This window comes from Pogona vitticeps, chromosome 1 (assembly GCF_051106095.1).
Source record: "Pogona vitticeps strain Pit_001003342236 chromosome 1, PviZW2.1, whole genome shotgun sequence".
Lineage (NCBI taxonomy): Eukaryota > Metazoa > Chordata > Lepidosauria > Squamata > Agamidae > Pogona > Pogona vitticeps.
This window is the reverse complement of record NC_135783.1, coordinates 39,461,195-39,488,333: the sequence shown is the minus strand read 5'-3', so window position 1 is coordinate 39,488,333 and position 27,139 is coordinate 39,461,195. Positions and strand designations below refer to the sequence as shown.

Genomic DNA, 27,139 nt, shown 5'->3' with positions numbered 1-27,139 from the left:
CTACAAACAAGGCTATTTCTCTAGAAATTAATATGTGAAGGCAGTTTGTGGAAAGATCTGCTTTCACAGCAGCTCAGCCTATCAAGTTATTGGCTCAATTCGCTTATACAGTGGTGCCTCGCTTAACAAAGGTGCCTCGCGTTGGCCCCAATGGGCGAAATTCGCATAGCGAAGATCGGTAAGCGTTTCACTTACCGACCTTCGCTTTGTGACCCGCGTATCAGCTGTTCAGCGGGTCCAAAATGGCCACTGGAACACCCGAAATGACCGTGGGCAGTGTTTTCGCGCCCTTGGTAAGCGAGGGGGAGGGCGCGAAAATGCTGTGCGCGGCCATTTCGGGTGTTCCGGCGGCCATTTTGGACCCGCCGAACAGCTGATCCGCGAACAGCTGATCCGCGGTCTCGCTGCAGCTGAAATGGCCGCGCGCAGCGTTTTCACGCCCTCCCCTCGCTTACTGAGGGCACGAAAATGGCTGCCGGACCCGGAAAACATCACTGTACGGTGAGTTTTTGATCCGTACAGCGATGTTTTTGCATAGCGAAGGTTAATCCGGAACGGATTAACCTCGCTATGCGAGGCACCACTGTATTTGTATATTAATATGTTGCTGTTTTATTAATAGTACCAAAGTTGATGCTAGCATACATTTTCTGTGATTTTATTTGAATGATCCAAGTCCACTACATTGTGTTTCTGCATCCATTGTTGTCCATACATAACCATTATAGCTGTGTGGGTCTTTTCTGATAAGATATAGATACTGGTTTTAGTGGGACTCTGGGGTAATGAAAACAGTAAGAGCTTTGTTAGTGATAGGCATCCACTCTTCATTTTGTGGTGTTTTGTAAACATAAATGGATGGATGTTCCACCAGTGAGACACTGAAATGATCATCCTTGTCTGTCTACTTCCTCTATTTACTGCATTCTCTTTGGTGCCAAATTCAGTTGTCCCATGTTAAAACAACACATTGGTTGTTCATAGTGATGTTTTTCTGAGTTATTATAGCCTGCAAAACTACTCATAGGAATTCTCCCTTTTCTGGCAGTAAATGCAGTTAGGATCTGACGGGAATGTTAGGTAAGATACTGTTACAATACTGAAGGGAGTCCCAAATGAGCATCACAATAAAAGGAGTTAATGTAAAATGCAGACATAGCCTAAGAATGGCCTAGTCTGATCACATCTTGGCACAGCTTGAATTCAGGTCATTTTGTTCAGCCAGTTTTTAAATCCAAGATGATTATTTTTATTGAGAGGTTAAGTAAGTGCATAATATAAAAGTCTTTTGAATGTTCCTTCAGTTACCTGTCTGCAGTTCTCTTGCAAATAAGGTTTAGAAATATTTCTAGCATTGTCATCAAAAGTCATTGTGCTTATGACAGACTTTTTGAAATAACTTTTTTCCTCTACAGGTACCAGTTCATACATAGTGACAAGGAAAAAAGCATTTTGAAATTAATCACCTACAGTGTAAATTGGCCATTAGCAGATTCAAATATATCTATACCAAATAAATATCAATGTCAGGTTAATTAATATCTTTGTTCTTTTAAAGCAGTTAAAGTTATGCCAGAAATTCACTTGCTAGCCTATTGGCCAAGCATTAGGTGTAGGTCACGCTAGATCAAAAAGATCACAGAATTAAGAACAAGGTAACGTTATTGTGGTTAAGTTTTCAATATCATGCCTGTATCTCTACAGACCTCTCCCCCACCCCCACCCCCGGTACAGAAATGACAACCTTAAATGCCTTATGCTTTTTCCTTGAATAAGTTTTGGCTCATGGCAGTTTTCCATTCCTCAGGCTGAAATGCATTCCCTTCAGGCATAAGTACGTTATTTAGCTTCAAAAATAGGCCGGTGGTGAAGGGGAAAAATGTCATGAAAAGTTTAATTGCTTTTTTAACTTTGCAAAAATTAATTTCATTTGTCAAGAAGCCCTGATTAATCTGTATTGTGGCCTGCCATATGAATGAATTACCTGTTATATTATAAATGCCACTGCTATATGAACCGTAAAAATACTAAAGGAGTATCTGAAGCAATAACCTTTAATATAGAACTGTAGTTATCTTTTTCTATTGACCATTAGAAAGTGTCTAATATTCAGTGAGGAAAAATATTGAACTTTACTTCCTCTGCTTTGTTTGCTGAAGTTTACTTTGGTCTTAAAATTACATTAATAGATAACCTTTTTCTAGGCAGAGCAGCGTTTATTTATAAATACCTGACCTCTTATTGAGTGGAATTCAGCTTGCACTGTCATTCTTTTGATTTCTTGCAGGTGTTAGTTGAGCTCACAACAAATGGATTCTTGAGAGGGATGTTTCTCAATTCCATAGCTGGTCCTGTTCCTGTATTTCCAAACATCTTTTCTATCTGAGTACAAAACTATTCTTTAAATAGCATTCTCACAGTTCAGGACTTCTGGGCTCTTCACACACACACTGGCAGTATTTGTCCTATGTTAAATTAGTTCTGACCTGAGGCACTTGCCATCTGTACCTGTGTTAGCAGCACATTGTAGTTACTTTTGGTAGAATCTCACTCACCTTTAGGGAATTTCCCCCTCTGTTGCTTACAGCAATGGTTGAAGGCAGCTCTTTTCTCCTGACTTTGCTGTTCAGGACTAAATATAATATGTCCAAAACTCTTAATTGAAAACTAAACATTTCACATATATAAATGTTAGTTGGTTTGCTAGGGTATGTCATCACCTTCAATAATGTAGGAACAGTCTTGCATTGAGATATCTCCTTTTTCTTTTGTTTCCATGCAAGCTGTAGCATTGCAAGATAAGACTCTCCAGCTTGCCATCTAGGCTGTGTCTGATAAGGGTAATCTGTTACACAGCAATGGTGTTGGAGATATTTCTGGGCATGGAGATGGTAAATTGGTCATGTCCTTATAAAATAATGGGGTTGGGGGATGGGCATCAACAGGCTGTTTGCTCAGGGGCTTCAATAGGAGAAGCATTGATTTAATACAAATAAATTTATTGTCATTGTAAGTCTATACATAGTATACACATAGAACGAAATTTACACAGACACGCAGAGACCAGACCCACATGGACATATATAAAAATAATCCCCAAACACTCCCCACCCACTAAAAATCCCCCACTAAAAATCCAAACATCTGCACCGCAGGCTAAGTAACACTTCCAACTATTCATTACTGGTGGTCTTTAAGTTCATTATTAAGTGCAATTATAGCTCTGGGATAAAAACTATTCAGAAAAACGTGTCATCTGAGTCTTAATTGTTCTGTATCTTCTGCCAGACGGCAACTTTTACCGACTGCGTACAGTATTTCATATGCCAGATGACAGTTTTTTCTACCATATATGATTTACACTTTCCAGCAGACTAGCACCCCTTCCAGTCGCTGAAACAAAAGAGCACTGCATGCCATATATAAAGCTAAGAAGTGGACACACTTCCTGCAATGAACACTTGTCCACTTTGTATTCTTCCCAAAAATTGAGCATTGCCTTTCTGTGAAGATAATGGTGGAAAAGGTAGCTAATCTTGGAGATTGAATTACTTTTAAATGTTGAAACATACCTGAAATCATCTTCTGAGATTAGCATTGCAAACAGTGGTGTAGTGCAATATATTCACAAGATCCAAAAAATGCACTAAGATGAATTTTGTATTGCAGTAATGGCAGCTGGATTTGTGTTTGTTATATGCCATCATGTCAGAACTAACTTACAACAATCCTAGTAGAGCCTTCAAGGCAAGCAAGATATTTAGGGAGTGGTTTTCCCAAATGTACCCCCAGTGAGTTCCCAAGTGTGAATTCAAACCCAGGTCGTCTCCTTAGTATTAGTCCATCATTCTATCCACTACACTACAATGAGTCCTGGCTCATTGTCCTTTTTTGAAATAGTTGACTTTATTATTTGCTTCTCTTGGTTAGAATGTAGAAAAACAGACAGAGGAACTGACAGTGTAGCATTATATATAGCAGTTAATCTATTTCTTTCTAATTATGTGTGCAAATTGTATGTATAAATAGAAACAGCTTTCCAGTCCATGGAAGAAACTCAGATATTTTATTAATGAATACTATTTTTTTTTCAGATTTGTTCCCTGCTGTTGAGTCTCAGAAATATCTCAAAGTACAGCCACTACCTGAAAATCAAATAGTAGTACTGTATAGGGTTCATTTGCATCCCTGAACAGCAGCCTGTTCGTTTTAGCAGAGAGTGACATCTGTTTTTAAGGACAGGCCTAGGGCCACTTTGTTTCTCACTTGACTGCCCAACAACAGCATCTCTTTAATCTTTCAGTTGATTAACCTTATGCAGCCATTGCTATGTTCGCCTACACCTTCAAGGATATAGATATAGATGCTATCTCATTGGAGTTGGATAATGTTACATGATGGCACCTTGTTGTTCTATGAAGTAAATAACATGCAAAGTAAATAAATGAATACCATTTGTTCATTCACTGTGACTGCTTAATGTTCTTTAATTGTCCCTAAAAATTAAGATCAGTAATTTTTGCAACAGTTTACAGCAAAATAGAGCATCAAACCAAGATGTTAAAGTAATGTGAGGTCTGCATTAATTGAAGAGACATGGGCAGCATGGTGCTGCTTTGCTTGATACGGGGCTTCCCTAAGTTACCCACACATTCTGTCCCTTTCATTCTACTTGCAAGGGACAGAAAAGCACAAAGTACACTGAGCCTCGTGGCGCAGTGGTTAAAACGCTGTACTGCAGCTAAAACTGTGCTCACGACCTGGGGTTCAAATCCCAGGTAGCCGGCTCAAGGTTGACTCAGCCTTCCATCCTTCCGAGGTCGGTAAAATGAGTACCCAGCTTGCTGGGGGGGGCAATGTGTAGCCTGTATAAGTAAAATTGTAAACCGCCCGGAGAGTGCTTGTAGCGCTATGGGGCGGTATATAAGTCCAATAAATAAATAAATAAATACACGTATAAATTAGACGATGGGTATCCTTTCTTAGACTGGAGTTGCACAGCAGAAAAGGGGACATGCTTGAAGTACAGAGGAATGATTGCTTCTTAAATATCCCCACAAAACACAAAACAACAAAATAATGTAACTTCTTTTAATCACAGTCATAAACTGGTTAATTCAATTCTGTGTCTGAATTCATTTTGAGACCAATTGATGCAACTCTATTGCTTTATTCAAAACAGACCCAATATCTGTGGGACAAGAAAACATAATAGCATTCTGCTTTTCATATAATCACAGAATGATTACTAATCCTTCTATGTGCTCTGCTTAAGGCTGCTTTTGTAGACTCTGCTGTTACCCATGTGCTGAAATTGGTGACTTGGCACGTAACAGCGGTGAAGTCATGCCTTATATTCCATTATGTTATTTAAAGGAAATGAAGAGCTTGGTATTTGCTGCTTCTGTCTTCCCAACAGAAAGCAGTCTAAAGAAAATATTCCAGTGAGGAAGAGCCATTGAGAAGAGAAGCAGTTTAATGTGTGCCATTTTTGTATAGAAAGTTCCGAACAGCATGTCTGAGGTTCTGCTGCACCAGTAAAAAACAAATTAAAAATGATAGGCATATGCAGACACATCTCACTATAGCACTGCTCCGTTGTCAAGTGCCATTCAAGCTAGAGACAGTATTCTACAAAGCTGTGGTATGGCACGGAAATAGGAGAGACAGTATAGAACAAGAAACGAAAAGATTGTGTGCCACTCTGGATGTGTTTTGACTATTACAGATGAGTCTTCTGTATTTGAAACAGTTTGTGACTGTTATGTTTGTGACTGTTAAATTAAAATAGACCTCTGCCATTTGGCTTTGTCTGTGGAATTGACTGATAAAGCATTTTTATTTATTAGTTAGTTAGTTAGTTAGTTTGATTGATTGATTTATATACTGCCCATCTGGCAGCCAAGGCCACTCTGAGCAGTTTGCAACATTTTATTCTAGTACTGTACTTAGAAATGAATATTGGCTGGATTTCAGTGGTCTGAGTAACTTAAAGAATAATTTACAGTGGACCCTCGACTTACAGATGGCTCGACTTACAGACTTTTCGAGTTACAGATTTCTCTGGCCACAAAATTTAGGTTCGACTTGCAGCCAGAGAATCGACCTACAGACCAGAAAAAAACAAAAATGGAACAAAAACGGCTGGTTACAGGATTAATCAGTTTTCAATGCATTGTAGGTCAACAGAGACTCGACCTACACACTTTTCGACCTGCAGCCACCATTCCAGTACGGATTAATTCCGTAAGTAGAGGGTCCACTGTATATTTTGTGTTTTAGAAAAAGTGTAAACAGCAGAACAATGTATTACTTTTGCCAGTATTCCAGAATTGCTGATAGGTTTAACTTGGAAGTGAGAATGTGTGTTTGTATGTATATTATGTATATTAAGCCAGCTAATACCTAACTTGTATCTTACTTTACTCCCAAAACTTGGGCTCAGGGCAGCTCTCAACAAGATTTAAAAAAAGGAAAATGCTGATAAAAACAAAAGGCTGTGGTTGAATTCTATTGGCTTATAAGCTTTAGCAACAAATGGCTGTTCATGAAAAAGGTACTGGTTGCATTCCTGGGGTGCAAACACAGGAATGTAAACAGCACCATGTTAATGAATAGGAATTTGCTGCCAAGGCATAAGTGATTTCCTTAGTGCATTAACTGGGAATAAAATTCTGGACATTAATGCTAAACATTATTACACATTTTATAATATTAAAATACTGTTGAACTAAAAAGCAAATTTAAAACATACCAGTAAAAAAGTAGAGCATCTTTGGATTTTGCTGCTGTATATACTATTCAGAAAATATTTGTAAATCCTGTTTTTCAGGCCTTTTCAGTATTACACTAACTTGTATCTATCTTGGGAGCATTTGGTAGTGCAGAGTCATCTAAGTACGAACTTACTGTATTTTTTGCACCATAAGACTCACTTTTTTCCCACAAAACAGGGGTGTGGAAAGTCTGTGCGTCTTATGGAGCGAAGAAAACAGATTATATTTTCCTGTTTTCTTCTCCTAAAAAATTGGTGTGTCTTATGGAAAGGTGCGTCTTATGGAGCGAAAAATACGGTATATCTCCAGATTCCATGACGAGGAAGGCAGGGTAGGGCATTTTAGCAGAAGAACAATAGAGGAAAGGGTTAAGCAGGTCTCCTGTCTTATTCTGCTTATGTTTAATGCATTTGATGGGGGGGGGAAGGGTAAGAGATTGATGTGTTTGCAGTGTAATGTCCAGTTTGTCATTCATTGATCTATTGGAATAATAAATTGTGCTGTTATAGTAAATGGAAATATCATAGGAGGTGGAAGTAACGTCATACAAAAGGGTTTCACAAGGATGATGATTGGATATTATTATCATATGGGTTTGATTATATTGTCAAATCAACATAGTTGGCATATTTAATAGTACGTTAACACAGATTCCATCTTTGAAAATCTGAGTAACTCTTTAAAAGTTTTGTATTCTGCATATAAGTTAAATAAGCAGGGAGACAATATACAGCCTTGCCGCACTCCTTTCTCAATTGAAGAAATCAGTTGTTCCATATCTAGTTCTAACTGTTGCTTCCTGTCCTACATACAGATTTCTCAGGAGATAGATAAGGCTGTCAGGCACTCCCATTTCTTTAAGAACTTGTCATAGTTAGTTGTGGTCGACACAGTCAAACGCTTTTGGATAGTCAATGAAGCAGAAGTAGATGTTTTTCTGGATCTCTCTGGCTTTCTCCATAATCCAGCACATGTTAGCGATTTGGTCTCTCGTTCCTCTGCCCCTTCGAAATCCAGGTGAATCTGAAATATTTGATATCCAGTCCACTAGCTTCTGGAAAATTTTTAGCACCTATATATGTTTTTGAATCTTGTAACCTATATGAATACAGTAGGAACTCCTTATCAGCAGGATCAATATCTGCTGATTCACTTACCCACAGTCTGAAAGTATTAAAAACATTAAAAGAAATGTTAGAAATATGTTTTTCTAAAGATCTCATTACCAGAACCAGCCACTACTTTTGGCCATACCTTTGTAGTGTTCACTTTTAAAATAGTGTTTGCTATACATCGTTTGTGTTTTTCAGCATCCTTGGAGTTTTGAAACTGATCCCCCACAGATACGAGGGTCATACTGTACATACATAGCATTCTCTTGGTCTCACCAGCCTCACAGGTGCATTTGGTGGGGACTCAGGGGAGAGCCTTCTCCTTGAGTCCTTTTTAAGGAGAAAGAATGGGTAAAATGTTTTAAATAAATCATTTAGGTATCACTTCAATGTATATGTGAGCCTATGGAGTAAAAGTTGATTCAAGAAAATAACTCAGTATTATTTTAAATAGAATATATAAACATACCACTCTCTTAGTACAGTGGTGCCTTGCAAGACGATTGCTTCGCATGACGATGAATTCGCTTTACAATGAGGTTTTCGGAGCGATCTTGCGCTTCGTTTAACAATGTTTCCTGTGGGCGATTTTCGCTTTACGATGTTAGGGACCTTGCCTTGCAAGACGATTAAATTTTAGGTCCCTGTTTTTCGCTTTACGATGTTTTTGACAGCTTGGTCTTGCTTCGCTATATGAGTCTTTTAATGGTCTCTGTTTCGTTAGACGGCTGTCTTCGCTTGGGAACCGTGTTTCATTTAACAATGTTTCCTATGGCAATTTTCGCTTTACGATGACAATCCGTTCCCATTGGAACGGATTATCAAGTTTTCAATGCATTTCAATGGGAAAATGTGTTTCGCAAGACGATGTTTTCGCTTAACAGTGATTTTCGCGGAACGAATTAACATCGTCTTGCAAGGCACCACTGTATTTGCAAGAGGAGAAACAGTATAGTACTTTATCCAGCAGAGAAGAGCCTGCAACTGTGAAAGATTTTTTTGCCTCACTCTATGTGGATATGGAGTGTGTGTTTAAATGGATTTTATACCCCTTTAATCTGACTGTGTAGTGTTCCATTGATGGTTTTCTAGCTTAGTCACATACATATATCACAGATCCAAAGTTACCATAACAGCTTGTAGAAGTTCTTTGTGGACAAGCTCAACCTATGAATAAGAAGTGTGAACCATGAGATGGTTAGACTTCAATGGTTTCACCTAATGTGTACAAATGAAAGAAAAATATTGTCTTTCAGATTAAAACCCACTGTAATGTAATTTAAGATGATGTTTCTGGTCTTCAGAACAACAATACTGGCCTCTAGAGGACAACAATGCAAACTTGGTATCTTTTTCCTAATCTGAAGATTCAAATTGTGACACACCTTGGAATGGCTGCACAGTTGCTTATTGGCCTAAACTAGAAAAGTCAGATTGAAATCTTAACTTCCCTGCAAAAGAGTTTGCTGCATTTCCCTTTTGTATCCAGAATCTATCTCTTCAGATATTTTCCGTTCTCTGTATTGAAATTTTTCATGATTCACATGCTATATCAGCTTTCCACAATTGCTTTGATAAGCGGTATGTACCTCATACATAGCAACCACATAGTCTTGTGTCCTCCTTTTTAATCCCCAATTTATATATTTTGAGCTGTATTTTTGAGGTGACTCATACATTTTAGTTTGACAGTCGGTTGCTGGATTTTACTGAAGAACTCTGGAGAGAATTGGAATATTTGTTTTTTCTGAATGTTACTATGGGTACCAAAGTTGAAAAGTCAAAACATACAAGGCCTAGATGGGTCTTGGGAAAGTGTTGGTGAGGAGTCAGTACTTGTTGAAAACATATACTTATTGGAAAGCAAAAATATTTCTTTGTCTCTGACAAAATTGCTCTATTATTAGATAATGTTACTTTTTCCATACTTCTTTTTATGTATCTTTTTCCAACTGGCTACTAATTTTAACTTGTACACATGAAGCAATAGAAGACCATATCTAGCCAGATTGCTTCCTGAATAAGCATAGAAGGCAATGAATAATGTAGTGATCCCTGGATCCAGCACTTGTGATGTCAAGATGTGAAAATTTGTGTGTATAGAGCATTGAAAAAAATTAAGGATGTGTATGTAGAAAAAATAACCCTAAAAATGGAAGTGCTTTTGAAAATTAGGTTTGAACAATAGTTTACTAAAGTTATTGCGAAATATTACCTAGCTTTAGGTAAACAAGATCACTCTACAAGAACTGTGAGGTAGGTCAGTGGTTTAGGTATCTGGCTGTGGAGCCAGAGGTTGGGAGTTTGCTTCCCCACTGTGCTTCCTTGACAGGGGTTGGACATGATCCATAGGATCCCTTCTAGCTCTGTAGTTTTAGGATGATGGGGATGATTATTGTAGTGGCACCTTGCCAAATTCTGAGTTAGAAACTTGTGGATATACAGGACTGTAGGGATAATACAATTTCCTGTTAAATTTTTTTTCTTTGTATACCAGGTACCTGAACTACCAGGCTATGCAGAAAGATATGTTGATAGTTGATGAAGGAATGATAAGGGTATAAATGGCCAAAAAGATAGCTAGGAAAGGAACAGCAACATTAACATTCATCAATAGAAGAAAACAACTCCATGCATGTAGCACATACTTGATGCCAACAACAGTCATCATCATGGATTTCCCTCCATAGATGCAAATTGACAGAAGGTTGGCTTGACTAGGTGAGAACATTATTTAATAATTTTTCATAGGTGTCTAGATATGATAAAAGGCTAAATAATATATTTTGCTTTCATAGATTTAACAACTGTGATATTTTTAGATATGTATTTTGCTTTTTAATGCACATTTTTAGGCTATAGGCCAGTGGTGGTGAACCTTTTTGGGCCCAAATGCATAAAACTGGGGGGGGGAGAGGGAAACAGTGTACGGCGGGTTGCAGCGGCGACAGAACCGGAAGTGGTGGCAGAAGGGGGCATCCCGGGCACAGAGGTGCCTCGAGACCCCACTCCGGATCCACCGCGAGTGCTAGCTGCTCCAGATCTTGGCCTGCCTCTTGTCAAAGCTCCAGCACCGCAGCTGCAGCCCCCCCTGAGGTTTATCTGGGGCGGGGGGTGTAGCAATCTGGCAACTTATACTCACGTGCCCGCAGAAAGGGCTCTAGGTTCGCCATCGCTGCTATAGGCTCTTGCGTTCTGAAAATGTACTTGAAACATTCTCATTGTACTTTTTTACTCTTAAGACATGTTTCTATTATATTTTGGATTGAATTCTGCTATATATATATTTAGCAGGCAAATATATATATAACTGGATTGCTTCCTTCCAGAACTTGGGGTGGGGACTGTTAAACTTCCTCTTCTCATGTTGCAGCTTTGATTTGCATCGTACCATACGATCTATGGAGTTGGGAAAATAGAGAAAGATGGGAGTCTCTGAATGACCCACTGCCTTAAATTGTAATAAATGGAGTGAAAAGGGGCTAGCTGAAATGTATGAGGACGATGATAGGTTCAGGAGAAATAATGCATTTGACAACAACAAAAAGAAAAGTCACTATGATCCACTGAATGATAGCAACAGAAAAAGGTGGGGAATGGGAGGCTGACAAATTCATTGATAGCATCTCTCCCTCCCCACCCTTATTTTTCGCTTAGTGGTTGCTTGTGAGGGGAGATGTGAAAACTGCTGGATTGAAGACTGGCTTTCTTCAACCAAACAGACACACACACTCCTGAAGACTAAAGTGCCTATCTTTGGGTTGCCTGCTCAGGCTTTTAGGATATGCCAGTGGAGCCACTGCCAGTTTCTCACAAGTTCCACAAGGCAGTGCAGCCCCAGGCAGTGCAGCCCCAATTTCTCCTCACTGAGGAGAAATGGGGGGGGGGGGGAGTTACTTCCCTCCCACTTCAGCCTCCATGCCAACATTTTTCTCTTGTACCAGTACCACCACCGTAAGGTTTCTGCACCACCTCTGTTGCCTCTTTACTCACAAGTAAACCTGGTAAACCTTAAAATGAGTAAGCCAGTTAAGCCTGACTTGTGCGTAAACTGGTGATCCAAGGATCTGTCTGGACCCCTCTTGTAGGAGAATAAACATCTGCAGTGTGAATGGAAGGATTGCTCATGGGCGAGGTAAGCTGGATCTCACTGAAGATAAGGACCTTTTAAGCCTGAACCAGATTGGTCCATATTACTCCATCTGGGAAGGCCCTTAGACTGAGAGGGTGTGAGACTCATTCAGTGAATTTTGTTGCCAAGTAGAAATTTGAACTCAGGTCTTTCAAATCTCTGTGGTCAATGAACACTTAATTCTTTAACTGAGTCCTGAACAAGCACAGTGTCTGATCATGTTGCTCCTTACTATGATATACTAGTATACTATACTGTTGCATTTTAATGTAAATTACAGTGAATAAATATACATTTTCATCTATATAGATTAGCATATGGTCTTGTGCAAAGTGGTATATGTATCAGAACCAGCCCTTAGAGTTTTATGAAATCTTAATAAAGGAGCAGCTACCATGCAAAGTAAAAGAATTTGGATCTGCTGTTTGCCTTTGTAATGAGTATTGAAAGTAGTTTATTTCCTTGGCTCTTTGGTGATAAATAAATAATGGACCTTTCCTTATTATTTATTTATTTATTTATTTATTTTATTTATTCAATTTATATGCCGCCCAAACTACCCAGAGGTCTCTGGGCAGCTTACAATAATTAAAATTCAATATAGCAAAAGATAAAATAATTAAAATACAATTAAAATACAATTAAAATTGCCATCAGACCCACAGCTAATATAATTTCAATTAAAAGCCTTCTGGAACAGGAAGGTTTTGACCTGGCGCCGAAATGTCATCAGCGTCGGCGCCAGACGAATCTCAGTCGGGAGGGCATTGGCTTGGCTGCCTACAAATGGTGATTCCCCCCCTCCCAATCTCATGCCTAATTCTGTTTGTTAATTATCATTATGTCTATATAGTGGTGCCTCGCCTTACGATTGCCCCGTTTAACTATGAAACCGCCTTATGATGAACTTTTTGTGATCGCAAAAGGATGTTTCCTATAGGGGAATTTCGCTTTGCGATGATCGGTTCCCTGCTTCGGGAACCGATTCTTTGCAAAACTACGATTTTCCAACAGTTGATTGGCGGTTTCAAAATGGCCACCGGGTAAACAAAATGGCCCCCCGCTGTTTTCTGGGACGGATTCCTCGCTGCACAGGCAGCGAAAATGGCCGACCTACGGAGGATCTTCACTGGACGGTGAGTTTACAGCCCTTTGGAATTCATTAAATGGGTTTTAATGCGTTTCAATGGGTTTTTTCTTTTCGCATTGACGTTTTCGTTCTACAGCGATTTCGCTGGAACGAATTAACATCATAATGTGAGGCACCACTGTACTGCATTGAGAGAACGTCAAGTTCCATAATTCGCCAACTATGCCAAAAAAACACCTCTTTATTTAGACCACATTACATTGGTTTGCTTCAACAAAGCTGACAAAGCAGAATGTATCTGGTGAAACCCACCAAATTTATCCACATAATTGTAAGAAGCTGAGCTGGTGTTAACAGGCCTACTTCATTTTTGGAAACAAAACATTCAAAGAAACCAAAGGAACAAATTGTTAAGGAAAATAAGGAGCGCCAAATCATCTGACATCTTTGTCAGCATGTTTAGTCTCATGTAACTTTGAATTCTTTCTAGCTAATTTTCTTTAAAATACCAAGAAGGAAGCCTTCTAACCAGCCAGTTGAGTATAATTTTCTGATTTGGAACATATTTTGGAATAAGAATTCTAAAAATAGCTGTTGTGAACTGCAACTGCTCAAGTGCTGGTTTATCCTTACACTGTAGAAACTAAAGGTGCTAGAGAATATAGCCATATAAGTATAATTAAATGCTGAAAAGCTGCCAGTTATTTTCTGACCACTGAGGATACTCTTTAGTTGTGAACAACACTCATTGTAATGCTAATGAAAACCCTAATGTAGTTGAAGGATATTCTGCCCTCTGTTACATTATTAATACAGCCAAACCACTGGAAAACTAAGTGCAAATGCCAATCCACTTAATGCTATCATTTGACTCGACAGAATTTTCCACTTTAAACTATAGCATGTGTAGAATAGCAATGAAATATACATGTGCTTTTCAATAGATTGTCTTAGTGAGAGGGGAAAGAGGGCAATCAGTATATTGACATTTACCCTTGTCTTATAACTTCATCCTTGCATTTTGGATCTTTAGGAAATAAGGGACTAATAATGTGTTGTTCTAATTAAAGCACTGGAGTAGATGGGAAGAGAATGCTAGTCTAGGATTCATGAGCCCTTGGTTCAGATTCCTGTTTGGCCATGGAAACTCACTGACAATGGTAAACACATTTCAAATACCCTTTTGCTTTTGGGTCTCCACAAATCAGAAGCATGTGAAAAAATGTATAAATGTATTTGTAGGGAATCCCTATGTATATTGGTTAGTACTGAAAAAAAAGTAAAAGGAGTGAAGAGCTGGCAAGGACTTAGATCCTCTCAAAGGAAATTGAATCATTAAGCCTTGAGAATGTTTGTTGGAGGCTAAGGGGCACCGGTAGGTTATAACTGCACTGTTACTGCTAGTTTATTGGGGGGTGAGAAGAATGTGTGCCATGCAGAATTGTACACAAAGTTCCTCCTTGTCATTATTAACTAATGTTTGAGAAGGAATAAAGTAGAAAAATGACAATTCTCCTGTTCCCTTCGCTGTTCTCTGGAACCTTTCCCAGACAGGAGTCCCTTAGTGTGGTGGTAGGGAAAGTATAGTCTGTAGGCCATAAGCAGCCCATATGGCTTTTTTGCAGTCCACAAGGCCACACCAGTGTTGCTCAAAGGGAATTAAAAAAATGAAAATTGCTTATTTGAACCCAAGCAGTCCTTTACAGGAGGGGGCAGCGCCTGAGTGCTTGAATTCAACCTCCAGATCTTGTCCAGATCTTGCTTTAATGCTGTGTAGCACTTCAGGGGAAGACTTCAAATGATACCATTCTTATTGTTTTTCTTTTCTTTTGTCTGTTACATCTGTGAACCCCATTTAGCTCTACAAGGCTTCAATTTCAGACAGCTGGAAAAATGAACAGAGGTACTTATTTTGAGACAAGGATGGGCAGTCTCTGCCTTCCAAAGGTTACTGGACTACAGTACAACTTCCATCAGCCTTACCAAGAACAGCTAATGGTGGGGGAATAGTGAAAGCTGTGGTTCAACAATAGGTCATAATCTTAGAATTGCAGAGTTGGAAGGCACCCTCTGGATCATTCAGTCCAGCCCCTGTCAAGGAGGCACAGCAGAGAATCGAAATCCAAATCTCTGGCTTTGCAGCCAGAGACCTAAACTGCTAAACTATCCAGCAGCCATATCCAACTAATAGGTTGGAGGAATCCCACACTTGTTCTAGAATGTGAGAAATCAGTAACGTACCCTTGTAGAAAAAGGTACATGAGGAACAGAGTGGTTTCTTGTTTTTACACTCATGGCTATTGCAGTTTCTATGGAAAAGGCAGTGTTGTAATTGTTTCTATAATAGTGAATTTTCCTTTTTATATACTTGATCCCTTTATAGATGTTGCTTAGAAAGGCTATATAAAAATAGAAGAAGATCATGACAGTAACGCATCTCATTTATTGAATGGAAACTTACTGTTATGTACTATCATTTTCAGTTTCACTGCTAGAGCACAGTAAGAGTTCCAGGAACTAATTATTCAGCAAAGCCTGGTGACATGGAAATATATTAAATATACATAGATGGCTACCCATGAATACTTTCTTTGTGCTAGAGGGACAGCAAACTTTATTTTTATAAAAACTGTGCTGGATTTATTCTGGCAAAGTAATGCATAAAAGCAAATTACAGAACAGTGTAACAATTGTGTAGTAGTGATCAAAGCCAGCATATCCAGAAATGAGAGTTGTGATATTTTAGTTTTATACAGATTATTTCAGACTTGGATTTCACTATATTGCACTCGCACATCAATAATAATAATAATATTTGGAGAGAAGGGAGAAATAAGTTAATTTGCCAATGCAAATAATTGATGATGATAATGTCTTCAGATAGGACCTGAGCAACATAGTTGAGTGCGATTTGGGAATGTCCTTTGTTGAAGGCAAATTATAAATAATGATTTATTTGTATTCTGCGAATACGAACTCCTATTCACCCCACAGTCCTCTGTTGCCTGCATGTCTACTCTAGAGAACAACATTGGAGATACTGTTTGAAGCAGCAATAGAAAGGAATAGATTGTCACTCTCGTATTGGCCTTCTGAGGCACACTAGATGCTGTTCCAAGACCTCTATTGTCTCTCGAGATTGAAGGATGCCTAATCTAGAAAGGAATAACTGATAAAAATCACTTAACACGCATGGGACTGTCCAGTTAGTAGAATAGAAGCCTGCACTAGATCCAGTTTACTTCAGCAAATGTTTGTGGAGCAACAGCCTAGCATCTACTCCAATATCTGAAACCAGCTCCTGAAAAGCAGAAAAGCAGTTATGGATTCCTGCCAACATAGTAATTTATGATGAAAAATTGGATTATAACCAATATCCTAACCACTGAACAAGACAATTGCAAGATAGTGAGAAACACTATGTTCATAGTTAAGTTCCACAGACAGTGCATTTTTCTGGGTCAAGGCTAAAGCCAGTAAATTAACAGTTCCTATAATATATTAGTCACTTCACACAAATTTGGCAGTACTCCATTTACCTGGTATATGTCTAGAAACAGATAAGATGTGTAGACTTGTTTTTAACCATGTATACCCATGTTTTGATAAAATTTTGAAGGGCCTGAAATTATGGTTGAAAAGAGAAGATAATATACAGTGGTGCCCCGCACAGCGAGGTTAATCCGTTCCGGATTAACCTTCGCTGTGGGAAACATCGCACTACGGAACAGAAAAAGGCATTGGAACGCATTAAACAGCGTTTAATACGTTCCAGTGCCATAGAATACTCACCGTAATGCGATGCTTCCCAGGGGCCGGCAGCCATTTTCGCGCCCTCCCCTCGCACAACGAGGGTGCCAAAATGGCTGCCATCAGCTATCTGGCGGGTCCAAAATGGCCGCCGGAACAGCCGAAAGGGGCCGGGGCGCAGCGTTTTCGCGCCCTTGGTAAGCAAGGGGAGCGTGCGAAAACGCTGCCGGAAGCCCCAAAATGGTTGCGCGCAGCCATTTCGGGGCTTCCGCAGCGTTTTCGCGCGCTCCCCTTGCTTACCAAGGGCGCGAAAACGCTGCGCCCCGGCACCTTTCGGCTGTTCCGGCGGCCATTTTGGACCCGCCGGACAGCTGATCGGCGGGTCGCAAAGCGAAGGTCGGTAAGCGAGCAGCTTACCGACCTTCGCTCTGTGAATTAACGCCTATATGAGCATCGTTTTGCGATCGCATTTGCGATCACAAAAACGGCCTCGTAGAGCGAATTCATCGCTCTATGAGGCGCCCGTTGTGCGAGGCACCACTGTATATGTTTTCACATATTACCATATTTTTTGCTCCATAAGATGCACCTGGCCTTAAGACACACCTAATTTTTAGAGGAGGAACACAGGAAAAAATATTCTGAACCAAATAGTGTAATAAAATATTTAATAAACTATAACAGAATAACATTTGAACCATGTAAAGTGAACAGCAGTCAACAATGGCATTAAGAACCATTACCACTGTCATTAAGAGACTTAAAGGGTTGTGTACTCTAGTTTATGTACCATAAATTTGTGTACCATAAATTTAAGTCAAGTACATATAGACCATTATCAGCCAGTGATAAGACCTATACCACACTATCTATATTTTACATTTCCTTTCATCCACCTCCTCCCCATGCTTATAGAAATGTCTCAATGACAGATGAGATTGTTGTGCAACTCTGCCCAGCTACAGCTCAAGCCTATATTAAGTTAGAAATGGTTTGTCTGATTTAGCACTGCATTGAGAGGTCCCTTTTAGTTGTGTGGAGGATAAATTAAACTATTTAACAGCTGGTTTTCCTTATTTACTTTAGGTTATGCAAAAGAACAGCAACACAAAGCTTAATCTGATCCCATTCACCAGCAGTAGCACATGCTCAGCATAAGACCAAATCTCAGTTTTCTGACATACAGTGGACCCTCGACTTACAGACGGCTCGACTTACAGACTTTTTGAGTTACAGACTTCTCTGGCCGCAAAATTTAGATTCGACTTGCAGCCGGAGAATCGACCTACAGACCAGAAAACCCCCAAAATGGAACAAAAATAGAATAAAAACTGCTAGTTATGGGATTAATCGGTTTTCAATGCATTGTAGGTCAATGGAGAATCGACCTACAGACTTTTCGACTTGCAGCCACCGTTCCAATACGGATTAATTCCGTAAGTAGAGGGTCCACTGTAATTGAACGTTTATAGCACGCAAGGCACAACAGGTTATTCAAGACAAAGCCAGGAACAATGTTCTTGGTGAGCCAAAAAAAAAAATGAATACAAACAATAGTAGCTGAAATCAGGAAGCAGGTACAGTGGACCCTCTACTTACGGAATTAATCCGTATTGGAACGGTGGCTGCAGGTCGAAAAGTCTGTAGGTCGAGTCTCCATTGACTTACAATGCATTGAAAACAGATTAATTCCGTAACTGGCCTTTTTTGTTCCATTTTGGTTTCATTTGGGTTTTTTTTTCTGATCTGTAGGCCGATTCTCAGGCTGCAAGTCAAACCTAAATTTTGCGGCCAGAGAAGTCTGTAACTTGAAAAGTCTGTAAGTCGAGGGTCCACTGTACTGTAATCCAGTTAGAAGTCATTAAGAATTTTGACTTTCTTCATTTTCAAACTACTGTATCAGCAAATGTAGTATGTGCTACAGGCAAGAACTCTGTTCCAAAAACACTAACCAAATAACTATGCCGTGTCTCTGAGACTTTCTGGCCCTGTTCTGATTTAGATATATCAAAAAGATATCTCAACCATAAGGTAAACAATTAAAAGTAAGACTGAATTTTGCTTTTCCATGTATGCAGGGTTAATTTGTGATCAGCAGCCAAGTTTGTGTTCTGGCTCATAAAGCACATTTGGTTTCCTTGCTGCAACATCCTTTGGAAATACATTCTCTATTAGACGCCCAGAACTAGTTGAAAAGTTTGCAAGTCGAATCCAAATTTCCCATAGAAATGCATTGAAAATTAATTAATGCATTCTTATGGAGCGAAAAAGTCCAGAAACTTTTTTTAAAAAATAAAAGAAAGTCACTTACCAGGTACTGTAGACTGAGCCTGGCTCTTCACAGTGCCTAACAGCCAAAAAAGAGCACCAAACAGCTAAAAGCCAGCACCCAGCAGGCAGCCATTTTGTGCTCTTCTCCGCTCCTTCCCTCTTCCCACCTAACAATTGATTGGTGCTGGTCTGAAAGGCTTCCCAGGCAGTTTTTAAAGCAAAACTAGCAACTTTTAAAGCAAGTATACACGTTTCTACACAAGCAGGTTTCAACTCAAACAGAGCACCTTTTCACCCAAGCACTAACAAGCAGCTTTTAAACTAAATTTTACATTTTAAAATGACAATACCAGGCAGCCCCAGGTCTCTCTCCCAGCTCTCTAACTGCTTGGACTAGCAAGGAAGCAGAAAAGCAGCCTCTTCACTAACTGAAAGTTTGAATTTCCCGCTTTCCCTGCCCTTCCCAGCACATTAGGTATGCTAATATCTGTGCACTGGAGGATTGTGGGAAGAACACCCAGCCCTGATGGGGGTCCTGTGGGGCACCCCAAAACACTGAGGAGCTCTCTTGGCCTTTGGCGGGAGTTGGGCTGTGCAGCCCTGTTCTGAGCAGGAGGTGCAGCCGGGAGTCACCATGCCTTGGGGAGGGGAGGGCACAGAAGGGGGTAGGAGGTGCAGGGGCCACTCCAACTCATAACTGGCAGGGGAGATACCATGATCATAAAAGTGGTTTTCCCAGGGTAAGGCTCATCCATTGCACTTCAGGTGTGCTGATCCCTGTGATTTCCCCAAATGTGGGAAAATCAACTGTCTAATTCATGGTAGTGGGGGACTGTGTTTGTGGTTTCCCCTAGTCTTTTTAGAATCACTCTTTCCCCTTTTCCCACTCTTGCCTGTTTTCATTGCCCTCTGCCATTTAAATTTGCTATCATAGGCCTGTTGGCCCTGCTGGTTTTCCAGGTGGGCTCTAGGAGGCAGATCCTGGAAACCCAACAGTGCAGATGGCAGAATGGTGAGGTCTAATGTGGCTGCCACAGCAAGCAACCTCTGGTGCCAGTTCAGAGGCCTCACAGCATGGCAGTGGGAGGCTTCTGGATGATGGTGCCTGAACCCTTTTTTATAGTATTTGCTCCATAAGACGCACATACTTTCTCCCCCACTTTTTGGGGGGAAAACTGTGCCTTATGGAGTGAAAAATACAGTATATTAGACAGTCTGTGAAGTAACTTTGAATTAGGTCTTCATGCAAAGCCCAAAATGTTTCCTGACATATCCCATGAAATAATGTCTGCTTGCCTTGTTTTCTTTTACCTGAATTATGGCCAATATAGCTCTGGATTCTAAGGAAAGACAATGAATTTTGTATCATTTTAAATATAAGTTCAGTGAGTTGTGGGTTGTAGTCCACAAAAGGTTGTACCAGTGAACCTTGTTCATTTCTAAGGTGTTGCAATACTGCTGGCTGTTTTTGCTAATATAAACTGTCCCTATAGGGAAATTCCTAGCTAAATTTATTATAGGTAAAAGCAAAATAGAAATAAAAAGTAAAAAGACAAAACGTGGTGATACCTTTAAAGATTTAACTTTTATATTTTTAAATGTGAACTTCCATGGACAAGTCCACTTCATCAGACATAAGAGAAATGCTATAGTTGTGATTATTTTTAGACTCCTCTGATGCTGATGGGTTGTTTCCTTCAGCTGTGTTCACTCCATTTCCTGAGTGGCAGCTGTTGAGGAGTCCATTGATTTCTCCAAACAAATGCAAATGTTAAAGCCACCGTTTTCAGAGCTGTACTCCATTGCTAAGAAAAAATGTGTATTTTTAAATTTTATTAATAAATTACACATAAAAATAAACCTAAAAACATACATACACTCAATATGCCCCCCAATACCAATGGAGATACTCTATTTCCTTTCTTTTATTGGAGCCCCATTCCCCTTCCAAAAATATATTGACTCTTGGGAAGATACACAACCCTTACTCTTTGTACAAAATCGATGAATTCTCCCCATATATCTCTAAACGTCTTATTTGACAATCCTTTTCTTACTTTAATATTACATGTCAGTTTATCATTATTAGCTATATTCTACACTACTGTACTTTATACCATTCATTTAATTTGAGATCACACTTTCCAGTTTTTTGCTATTATTAATGTAGCCACTGTTACTAAATTTACATTCAATTCTTTCATTGTCCAATTCCATTGTTCACTCTCATAACAATAGAAGTGCTATTTTGGGACATATTCCTAAATTTAGCTTTAGTATTTCACGTATCTCTTTAAAAATCAGCTTCCAAAACTTTATTATATATTCACATTCCCACCACATATGGAAGTAGGTTCTTATTTCCTTTTTACGTCTCCAACATATCTTGAAATATTTTTTGTTGATACAATTCAGTTTCACTGGCATTATCTCCAAAGCAATTTCTAAAAAGTTTATTTTATACAAACATTTTAAAACTTTTTTATATATTATTCCATTCCTCAATACTTATTTCCTATCCCAAATCAGCTTCCCATAACATTTTTTAAATGTCTTGTTGATCCTCTGTTTTTATTAAGATTTTATAAATTTTACTCATTCCCTTCATTCTTTTACTCCCGCTTTCTTTTCCAGTGGTGCCTCGACTTATGAACGACCCTACTTACAAAACCATTTCGAGTTATTACCAGCTCCAGTCACAAAATTTTGTTTCTACTTGGGACCAGAGCTTCCAATTATGAACAGAAAAAGGCAGGGGGAAAAGGCGGGAAATTCAAATTTCTAACTGTAGGTGGTGACGAGGCTGCTTTTGCATAGCTCTTTCGCCCCAGCAGTTAGTGTGCTTCGGAGGAGGCTTGCGACTGCCTCCTTCTGCTTCTGAGTGAGTGTGTGTGTGTTTGCAGGGAGGCTTCGGGCTGCCTGGTAAGGTAAGGTGCTGTTTTCTGCCTTTTAAAAACTGTTCTGCGTGTTTTTGCAGTGTGGTTTTGAGCTGGGGGGTTATGTTTCTGTGCTGTGATGAGTCTTGGGGGGTTTGTTTGTTTCGGTTTTTTCCATTTCTGATGGGACTTGGGGGGTTTGGTTGCTTTTTGGAGTGTTTTTTCCCCTTTCCGATGGGCCTTGGGGGGTTTGTTTGGTCCCCCCCATTTCTGATGGGTCTTGGGGGGTTTGGTTGCTTTTTGGAGTTTCTCCCCATTTCCGATGGGTCTTTGGGTTTTTTTTTTGTTGACTTTTTCCCCCATTTCCGATGGGTCTTTGGGGGTTTGGTTGCTTTTTGGGTTTTTACTCCCCCATTTCTGATGGGCCCTGCATGCTTCCCTTGCTTTTTCCTTTGTTTTCTTTGCATTTCCAACATGTCCCCTTTGTTCTCTGTGCATTTCCGATCTGCTCCGTTTGTTTTCTGTGCATTTCCAATGGGTCTTGCATGCTTGATTGCTTTTCTCTCCCTCCCCCCTTCGGCCGGAAGGGATTAATTGCGTTTCCAATGAGTCTTGCAGTGATTTTTTGGAGGTGTGTGTGTTTTTTTTTCTTCAGCCAGAACGGATTAATTGCATTTCAGTGCATTCCTATGGGAAATTGTGCTTCGACTTACAGCCATTTCGAGTTACATTCATCTTCTGGAACGGATAATGGTCATAATTTCTATCAAATTTTATAAATTCTCTACAATTCACCTTTCTTTTCACCCACTCTCTATTCCAACATTCCAGTTGAGTATCATTAAACCATGATAACCTTTCCATTCACAACACTTATTTGTTCTTTACTACCCATCCTCCCCATGTAGTCTTTTATTCTAATAGCCCAGTTCCTCCTTAGTATCTTCTCTAAACCTGCTTTCAGATTCCCTTGAAAATCATCTAATTCTTTCACAGGATGTAATGGAAAGATTGATGGGATAAATATTTTTCTATATCTATTCCATATTTGTATCATGTTTGTAAGGAAAGAATTAATAAAAAGAAGGAAGGGAATAGTAAGTAAAGTTTATAAGATCAAAAATATATTCAAAAGCAACGAGGGATAATAATCTAGTTAAAACCCCTCTCAGAGAGCCCATCACTAAGGAAAACTGTCTGAAGAGGAAGATCTTCGTCTGCTTGCAGAAGGGCAGTAAAGATGGGGCCAGCCTTCCATCCCATGGGAGGGAGCTCTAGACTTTGGGAGCAGTGAGAGAGAAGGCCTTCTCCTGTGTCACACCAAACGCACACCAATTAACACCCATTTAGACTCATAAAGGGAGATGCGGTCCTTAAGATAGCTTGGACACAAACTGTTGAGGAATTTATAGGTTAAAACAGGACTTTGAATTGTGCCCTGAAACAAATCACCAGGCAGTGAAGCTGCTGTAACAGGGAGGTTATACTTTCCCTGGTACTTGTTGTTGTTAGTCGTTTAGTCATGTCTGACTCTTCGTGACTCCATGGACCAGAGCACGCCAGGCCCTCCTATCCCAGTTACTAGTAGCTCCAGTTAATAATATGGCCGCAATTTTTTGGACCCACCAAAGTTTCCAAACACTGCCCAGAGGCAGTCCCATGTTAAGTTTGCTGCAGTAATCTAGCTGGGCATGTGTCATCATAACCAGATCAGTCTTCTCCAAGAACAGGCACAGCTGGCTCTCTTGTTTTATATTACAGTACTTTCGTTTAGACATCCATTCACACTTCAGATTTTATTGTGACATCTGCTCAATAGTCAGTAAAACTATTAAGATCAGATTGATTAAAAACTATGAAAGGTTTTAGAACCAAATGGCAGACCTGGCCATTAGCCATTTGTACATGGAGAAAGAAGGAGCAATGGACAGAATAGTAGCTTAAATGGCAGGATGAGTGTCTTGCTTCTTACAAATGTGAATCCATCTAGGGAAGAGACAAAATTTAGGTTGGTGTTTATTTTCTCAACATTGTTTTGCTCATTTCTTAATTAATTTTTTTAAACAAAACCTTCTACGTCTCTTCTCTGTTTTTCATACCCTAAAAGGCTTTTAGTTCTTTGGACTGACTCCCACAGGATTACTCTTTTAAGTCTTCCCAGTGCATTGACAAATTGGAAGATATGGCTCTAGAACAGGGAGTTACCAAAAAAGGGTGTGTGTTAATGGGGTGGGGATGCGGGTAAATTTAGCACATGTACATTTTGTTAACTTCAGAGCTTTGAAATAACTAAGCTTAGTTATTTGACAGGACGGCCAACTGACCCCCATCTTGCTTGTACTGATGGATTTTAGGATGCTTGCCAAATACTTTTAGAATTACATCTTTCAGGAAGTATTATTGCTTCTTAGAAACCTAAAAATGGTCTTTCTTCTACTTTTTCTCTAGTTTCTTTTCTTTCCAGTCTCAGGTCTCAATTGGCCCAAGAAAAAATGACACTGTAAATAGATTGAAATGTGGCATGTTTTTCATATTCTAATTTCTTCAGCTTGTTTTTCCATTATTTGCTAACCAATATCATTAGAAAGTTACAAGAAGAAAGAAAACATTGCTAGTTTTAAAACTGTTTTAAATGTTCTTTAAACCTTTATATTATCTCCCTGATAAGAGTTGGTGTAAAACATTTAAATCAAATTGCTATTTTTTTATTTATTTAGAATATTTTTACCCCACCTTTTTCCTTGAAAAGGACCCAAGGTGGCTTACAACACTGAAATACAATATTTAAAGTTGAGAACAATGAGTATACAGTGGTGGTTAGTCCAAAACAAAGCAGAGGCGTTCACCCAACTGCTGGATGGTAAGTCAGTTTGTATGAGAATGTAGTGATTTTCCTCCATAATTAAGTGGTCCTACACTAATTGGGATTAGCAATTAGATCCATGACACAATCTTTAGGACTTTTGGTTGTTTAGAGCAGTGGTTCTTAACGTGGGCGATAATGCCCCCCAGGGGGCGATTTCATTTTTAAGGGGGGCAGTAGAACGAAAAGGGGCGGCGTGGGGGCGCTGGAGCAGAAGGGGGGCGGTAGGGAGACGCTGGAGCAAGCCAAACCTGTGCAGATGGCTGCAGCCTTTTTACAGTGTGCATGAATATATATTTTCCTCCAATCTTAATTTAGTTTCAGAGTTTTTGTCTTGAAATTTTTAGTTCCTGCATTGCGGTTTCTTTTTATGCCCTTTTTATATTTCTTTTTGCGTCTTAAAATTCACTTGCAACTAAATTATTAAATGTTACTTTTTGGGGGCATTTCATTCTCTTGGAATTGAATTTTGTTTTCAGGGGTCATTGGATTTAAGTGTCTAAATGAATGAATGAATGAATGAATGAATGAATGAATGAATGAATGAATGAATGAATGAATAAATAAATAAATAAATAAATAAATAAATAAATAAATAAATAAATAAATAAATAAATAAGATATCATCATCGTGGGGAGGGGGGCTATGATAACTTCCTCAATGGCTCAAGGGGGCGTTTCTTTCAAAAAGGTTAAGAACCACTGGTTTAGAGAAAACATTAATCTGGTAAAGTATTTGTTTTCAGACTTTGAGCCTGCTGGTTTCTTTTTTTTTTTTTTTCCTTTTTTTTTTCCTCTTTTTTGGTTCCTTATAGAATGAAAAACAGCTTCCATAAAAGCGATGAAGTCATTCTGCTCTGCTGGAATTTTAAGCACATTAAATATTAAAGGTAGTTCCATTATTTCAGACTCTGAGTACCAACAAAGCTTGGAATTTTGGTGAATCATTCTTAACATTACACTGCACAATGTCAGTGTTGACAGAATGTCTGCATTACTCTGCAGAATGGCAGCCTTGCCATCTAAATTTGTTTAGTGAGGTGACAGTCTGAATTTATGATCCTCTCAGGTTCTTCATTGTGACTTGTGGGTTCAAATAATTTGTTGTTTAAACATGGGATGAATATGCTGGTTTTTTAAAACTGTTTTCAGACAGGTTTTACAGTTTTTCCATATGGTTTACTTTGTTGTTGCTGAAAATTAAAGAGTTGTACATTTATTGTATCTGTTTTGTCACTGACATCCTTTTTCTGTTTTAACTGTCAGTGCATCATGCATGCTAAATATTGTTACTGAGAGAAAATATGAGCAGGAGTTGAAGATCAGGAATATTACCATCTTTCCCATCTGTTCAGAACCTACAACTGCCTTTTGTTCTTAAGTGGGTCTAGCCCACTGGGGGAAGTCTAATAAGAGTTCGGTCAAGAAAACAAGCTGGTCATCACAAACACTCTTTTCCAACAACACAAGAGGTGACTCTACACATGGAAATCACCAGATGGTCAATACCGAAATCAGATTGATTATGTTCTCTGCAGCCAAAGATGGAGAAGCTCTATACAGTCAGCAAAAACAAGACCTGGAGCTGATTGTGGCTTTGATCATCAGCTTCTTATAGCAAAATTCAAGCTTAAACTGAAGTAAGTAGGAAAAACCACTGGGCTAGTCAGGTATGATCTAAACCAAATCCCTTATGAATACAGAGTGGAAGTGAAGAACAGATTTAAGGAACTCGATTTGGTGGACAGAGTGCCTGAAGAACTTTGGATGGAGGCCCGTAACATTGTACAAGAGGCAGCAACAAAAGCCATCCCAAAGAAAAGCAAATGCAAGAAAGCAAAGGGGCTGTCCAACGAAGCCTTACAAATAGCAGAGAAGAGAAGGGAAACAAAAGGCAAGGGACATTGGGAAGGTTACAGGAAATTGAATGCAGACTTCCAAAGAATAGCAAGGAGAGACAAGAGGGCCTTCTTAAATGAACAGTTAAAAAAATAGGGGAAAATAATAGAAAGTGAAAAACCGGAGATCGGTTCAAGAAAATTTGAGATATTAAAGGAGCATTTTGTGCAAAGATGGACATGATAAAGGACAAAAATGGTAGGGGCCTAACAGAAACAGAAGACATCAAGAATACACAGAGGAATTATACCAGAATGATCCGGATGTCCCGGACAACCCAGCTAGTGTGGTTGCTGACCTTGAGCCAGACATCCTGGAGAGTGAAGTCAAGTGGGCCTTAGAAAGCATGGCTGACAACAAGGCCAGTGGA

General features: G+C 39.3%; 1 protein-coding gene and 1 non-coding gene across 2 annotated transcripts in view; both read left to right on the top strand.

Annotated features, from left to right (window-relative positions):
* LCLAT1 (lysocardiolipin acyltransferase 1) overlaps positions 1–27,139 on the top strand; it is a 110,670-nt gene that overhangs the window by 67,676 nt on the left and 15,855 nt on the right. The gene's annotated exons all lie outside the window — the stretch shown is intronic.
* On the top strand, positions 19,821–19,984 carry LOC140703338 (U1 spliceosomal RNA). The gene has a single exon (XR_012082774.2). It is a non-coding gene; the product is annotated as a U1 spliceosomal RNA (small nuclear RNA).